We start from the raw sequence: 6,000 nt of genomic DNA, 5'->3' as shown, positions 1-6,000 counted from the left end.
TTAATGTGTCATTTAGAAGATGGGATTCATGGCTCTTTGAAGTGAGCTGCATCTTGAGGAGCTGTTCCTTTCAAAAAGCTGTTCAAAAGACTGCCTCATTGTTATATTCATTTATTTTGTAGAGGTCAACCAGGGGTAACTCACTTTTATGAAGGAAACAATCACTGGTAGCAGTTATAAGATATGATAAGAATCAGAATAATTCAAACTTACACATCCCACTAATATATACTCTGAGTTTTATTTACATCTTTTATACACATATATGCATTTTATTCTTATTTATTATTTTTATATTTTTTTTCTGTATTGTTGAAATGTTCTTGTGTGGTTGAAATTGTCTTTGTTATTGTTACTCCTCCAAGGAACCCGACAGAATTACGTGACAATCGATGTGCGTTTGTCTGTCTGTTAGCAACATTACTCAAAAACAGACAATCAGATTTGGATGAAATTTTCAAGGAAGATCAGAAATGACACAATGACCACCTCATTTAAAGTTGGCAGTGATGCGGCTTATAGTCTGGATCCACCGATTTGTTAAAGATTTCTGTATCACTGCAAGATAGCGGCACGGCATCATGATTGCGATACCACTACAAATCGACTGCTGTGGACCTATCAGGACTTATCCAACACAAATGATACAATGACTGAGCAGCCTTGGTGGAATACTGCGCTCTCTGAGTGCTTTTCTTGTTTATATATATTTATGATATATGGCGTGTAAGTTGTTTGTTGACCCGGACTTGAAAGAACTGTTTTTTTTGACATATATTGCTTTGTGCTCTACTTTGCATGTCATCCCCAGAAAAGTGCATCCAAATGCTGCTGTGTTTCCTTTGACTCTGGCTCATTTTGTGTGTTTTTTTTCCCCAGTTGCTAGTGTCTCCTCTTCCCTGATAAAGCGGTACATGGGGCTCCGCTCCAGTCTCCAGTCAGTCGGACTCGGGGGGCACTCACACTCCTCCTCCTCCTCTAAGTTAGCTGCATATAGAGCTGTGCTCACGTGAATGGAGCTGCTGTGGACATCTCAAACTCGGAGATGTCGTTAATCGTTCACATCAAGGCAGCAGGGACAACTCAGACTCATGGGGCACACAGGTGACGTGAAGAAAATGTGGGCAATTTGCACATATGAACGGCTCGCAGCTGCCAACTGATTCTCATTGTTCACTTAAAAGAGCTGTTTAAACGAATGACTAGTTTGTGAACGTCACATCTCTAGTGTCATGAGTTAAAAATGAAGTAGCTTCTTGGTTGAGAGGTGGAACGTCTTCAAGAACCAACAAATAGAAGTTCATTTGTCTTTTACTGAAGCTCTTAGGATTAACACAACCTGGATGATTGAGAATCTTTACCGATCTAATGAGACTTTTCAGGATCTGTTTAGGCAGTGACAGTCATTTCTGTATCACAATTATTGTTCCCTGGGGTTAATTATTTAGTAAAAGTGCATATTGCTGCATATTGATCAGACACCAGAGTGATGTTTCCTGAGAAAATATGTTGAATTGACTTCCTGAATATTTAAATCTAATGCCAGTAAGTTGGTGTTAATTGCGACAGATCAGAGCATGTCCCCTCTGCTCACCAGTTCCCAGGTGGAAACCCTGCAAAGCAATAAACAGGCAGGTGTTGGTGGTTCATTTTCAAAGTAAACGATATGGGATTTGTGGTGTTACATCGCTGCTTCTTAAGTCTATCATTAAAATTGGTGAGGCAAATCTTACATGACAAGAAACTGACAAGAATAAACAAGTAAGAGTTTCTTTTATGCGGTGGCTCACCTAATCCATGTCATAGAACTATGTTAGTACGAATGCTGAGTTTGAAAATCCCTGGTCTGCTTTAGCCACCAGGTCATTGGTATACTTCCATATACAAGGCAATACTTGGACTGTTGCCCACCTACATTTGCTCCTTAAACGCACAGAAAACGTCTGATCTTCACCCTCTCCGTTGACAAGATCATTTGTTGCATTCTGTTCCATATGTCTGTACTGAATTGGGAAGAAGAAGCTTTTGTTTACTCTGCACCTTTTACATGGACTATGTTGCAGAAAGACTGGAATCTAACTGAGTTAATCTCTTTGAGCGCTTCCAAATATAAACTGAGTTTTTGAGGCCGACTCCACAACATGCTTTGCATTTGCTTGTAAATTTAATCTCTTTGTTTGCTTCTTTCTCGTGTCTTAATTGTGTTTAACTGTGTCATTTTTCTAGCTGTGTTTTGTATTTCCGGCTGCCTGTCTTGGTTCTTGAAAAAGAGGTTCTTAATCTGAATGGAATTTTTCCTGGTTAAATAAAGGGCAATAAATAAATCAATCCGGGGGGGGGGAGGAGAGAGGCAGACACCATGATGTCAGTGCAGTTGGTGCTGGAGCAGCAAAGCACCAAAAAAAGAGAGAAAAAAAACAGTATTTGTGAGTCCTGGGCAGCTGACGTCATCCATCAAACTGCAAGACTCTCCTCTGATCCCAACAGGAAGCTGCTGGATGCTGCTTCAACATACAGCAGGTTCAATTTCAGAACAGTTGCAGATGGACGAAGAATATATATATGTGTGTGTGTGTCTGTGTGTGTGTGTGTGTTTGGGGGGGGGGGGGGGGGGGGGATAAGTAATTTTCGTTGAAGGGGCTTTGGGGCTCAAGCAGCACATGTCACTCAGGCAGCTGCAGCTCAGCAGGGATCCACAGATCTGCAGGACGGCTGACGGTCCAGCGGGGTTTATGTACACACAAATAGCTACACACACACACACACACACACACACACACACACACACACACACACACACACACACACACACACACACACACACACACACACACACACACACACACACACGTACATGCTTGATCCTTCATGTTCCATTGTCTTTATGCTTCATTATTGTTGCATGTGTGTGTAGCTGAAGCTGCTGTGGTGTGTGTTTGCGTGCGTGCGAGAGAGAGAGAAAGCTTGCAAGCTAAATAACCAAACACTCTGCTTGCTGCTGTGATAATAACATGTCACACCCAGCTCTGTCAACAGAGGGCACTCTCACCCCTTTCTCTGCATTCACTTTCTCCTTCCACCACACACACTTATACGCAGACACACACTCATTCCCCCCTTTTTTTCCTCCCCAAACCTTTCCTTCTTCTCCATTTTCTCCCATTTCGTTTCATTGTTTACTGAGGCACTGACTGTATTTTTAGGTAAACACTCCTTGCAGGCCGAAACTGTTCCATTAGCTGAGTTTTCATAGGAATGTTGCGCATCTTTTTTAAAAAAGGCACCGAGCTTAATTTTGTTGCCCTAATCTGGCTCTATTTGTACAGGTGACGATAAGGGACAATCTCGACATGTTTAGTGTTGTTTACGGGCTATAAATAGCGGTGCATTAGCTGGTGGCGAGGGCTCTTGTGATGGCTGGCAGCATGGCCGGCTAAAAACACACCGCTGCCATTAGGAGCACTTTGACGGTGTGTGTGTGTGTGTGTGTGTGTGTGTGTGTGGGAGAAAGAGAGCGAGAGAGAAATGTCTGCTTTTTGTCGACACCAGTGTTTGTCTGTCTCCACTTGATTGTATGACTTTGTGTGTGTGTTTGTGTGTGTGTGTTTGTGTGTGTGGTTGGTTTCTATATATCCGGCATCGTGTTTACAACCGGGACTAAATTCCACAGCCAAAATTTCCTGTCTCGTGGCGTGCTATCACACCGCAGATCTGCATACGTGTTTGTGCGCGTTCAAGTGTCACCGTGAAGTGCTCGCAGTCTCTCCCCTCCTTTTTTGTTGTTCCTCTCTCCAAACCGTCTCTCCTCCTATTCATCCATTGTGGCCGAGAGGATCCTTCTCCCTTTTTTTTCCTCCCCTCTTTTCACTCTTCTTCTCCCTCTCTCTTTTCTGCCTCTCACTTCCACACTCCTAATTACCCAGACTCCTCCGAGTGGCCCCTCCTTCAGAGCCTTTGAAGTTATTTTAGCGCAAATTCTACTTAGCTACACTGCAGACAAAACAAGGGAAAAAGGGCTGCGTTCGAGGGCCTCTGGAAATGTGTGTGTGTGTGTGTTTCTTTTTGTTGATGGAATCACCAGCGTCTCCTGTTTCATGTGTGTTTATATTTGAGTGAATGTGTATACAAGTGAAAGCAGAAGAGCCCGGTTTCGGCGTGTGTGAATGTTGAGGGAATTAGGGTTAAATTGAGTCCATGCATACCATATTTTGAGATTGCATCTGTATATCCATGTGTGTGTATACATGTTTGCATACAGTTCATGTTTGTGTGTGTGTAGTTCTGAAGGCCATGCATGAATGCAGGCCTTCTGAGCGCTCGCTGAATGGTCCGACTGCCCGTCACGGTTGTGTTGGACTGAATGGCCAAAGTAGAGTAGCACAAAGCCACTTACTGTCTCTCTGTAATTTTCAGGAGCTGGTCCTCGCACACTTTAACTTTAACTAACGAGTGTACATTGAAAGTGTAAGAACACATGCAGAAATGCCCACATGTCGTAATGAAGCAGCAGCGCATTCGTACATTTTTCACAAGAGGATAAAACTGTTTCCGTGGAGCATATTTGTGGAAACGACATCTAAGATTCAAGCCTCTGAGTGGGTGTTTTTAAATTACAGCGGTTGACTGATATAATCTGCCATATGTGTTGCCAACTTAACCACTTTCTCACTGAATCTGGCAACTTTTAAAACCAGTTCAGTAACTTCTTTTTTTCTCTCTGTAGCCCAGACAAAAACATGAATGTGTCAATAATGTGTGTACCTATTCATTAACTGGTTTGGCCAGGGAACTCCCTCTTCTTTGTGTTTTAAATTATCTCATTTGGCAAGTTAATAATTTTCTCTGAGTAACAGTAAAAGAATGAATTGTGCTCCAGTGTCTGCATCCTGTCTATTCATAACCTTTTTCTATCAAGTGTAAAGATTTACCTTTGTGTAAAGGTTTTGAAATTAGAGGTAGATGCACATCGTAGTGTGAAAAATAGGTCATGACAATCACAGCAAATTCAGGTGTACCCTCAGTCCATTCTTGCCACTATTTTCTTTCTTTCGTTGCAGTTCTTGTCTATAAACACAGGTGACACACAAACTGAACCATTGCACCATACAGTGAGAGGATCTGTCGTTCAGTTGTGCTGTGGGGGGCATTTGGTCAGTATGGATTAGTCAACTTGTCCTCTTTGAAGGAAGGGTCACTGCAAATCAATACAAAGTTGTTCTGAGTGACCACCTTTGTCCTGTGATGAAACATTTCTATCCTGATGGGAGATGTCTCTTCCAGAATGTCAAAGCCCCCTTTGTAGGGACTGAATAGTTAGATGAGTATGAAATTGATGTGAACCGCATGCTATAGTCTATGTAGTCTCCAGCTCTCCACTGAGCTGAACACCTATGGGAGGTTTTGGACTAACATGGCAGACAACCTCTACTCAGGTCGATGAGTGCTGATCAAAAAACAAGACCATGTTGTGTGCGTGCAGCATGGTCAGGACCCAGAAGATCATGTGACACCACCATCAACAGTGGGACCTGTGATGCACATGTTTTTGTGACCACTGGTAGGAGCACATTTGTTCAAGTTCAACGTTGGAAAACATTGCGTCAGTGAGCGGTTGAGTTGCCTAACCTTCATGTCCGAGATCATCACTGTTGACAAGAGGTGGGTCTGTGGCTGACATCAAAAGAATAAACTAAAGCTTTCATAGTGGAAGAGACCATGGTTTCCACAGCCAGACCAGATGCGTCAGGTCATAGTGCACTGGGAGCATGCGCTTGGCTTTCCTCAACATTAATGTGTTTGTACTTCAGAAATTAGTCCCCTCGAGTCAGCGTGTCAAGGTAAATTTCTATTGCAGTGTCCTGAGGTGTCTGAGGGAGAGCATTGTGGCCAAATGACCTGAACTGCCTCAGTGTGGTGATGCACAGGTTTTTGGTCACAACACAATTGTCACCTGCCAAGCTGACCAGAATTGTATCCCAATGACTGTTTCTTCTTCCCCAA

Source organism: Acanthochromis polyacanthus, chromosome 13 (genome assembly GCF_021347895.1).
Source record: "Acanthochromis polyacanthus isolate Apoly-LR-REF ecotype Palm Island chromosome 13, KAUST_Apoly_ChrSc, whole genome shotgun sequence".
Classification (NCBI taxonomy): domain Eukaryota; kingdom Metazoa; phylum Chordata; class Actinopteri; family Pomacentridae; genus Acanthochromis; species Acanthochromis polyacanthus.
Note: the sequence above shows the minus strand (reverse complement) of the source record.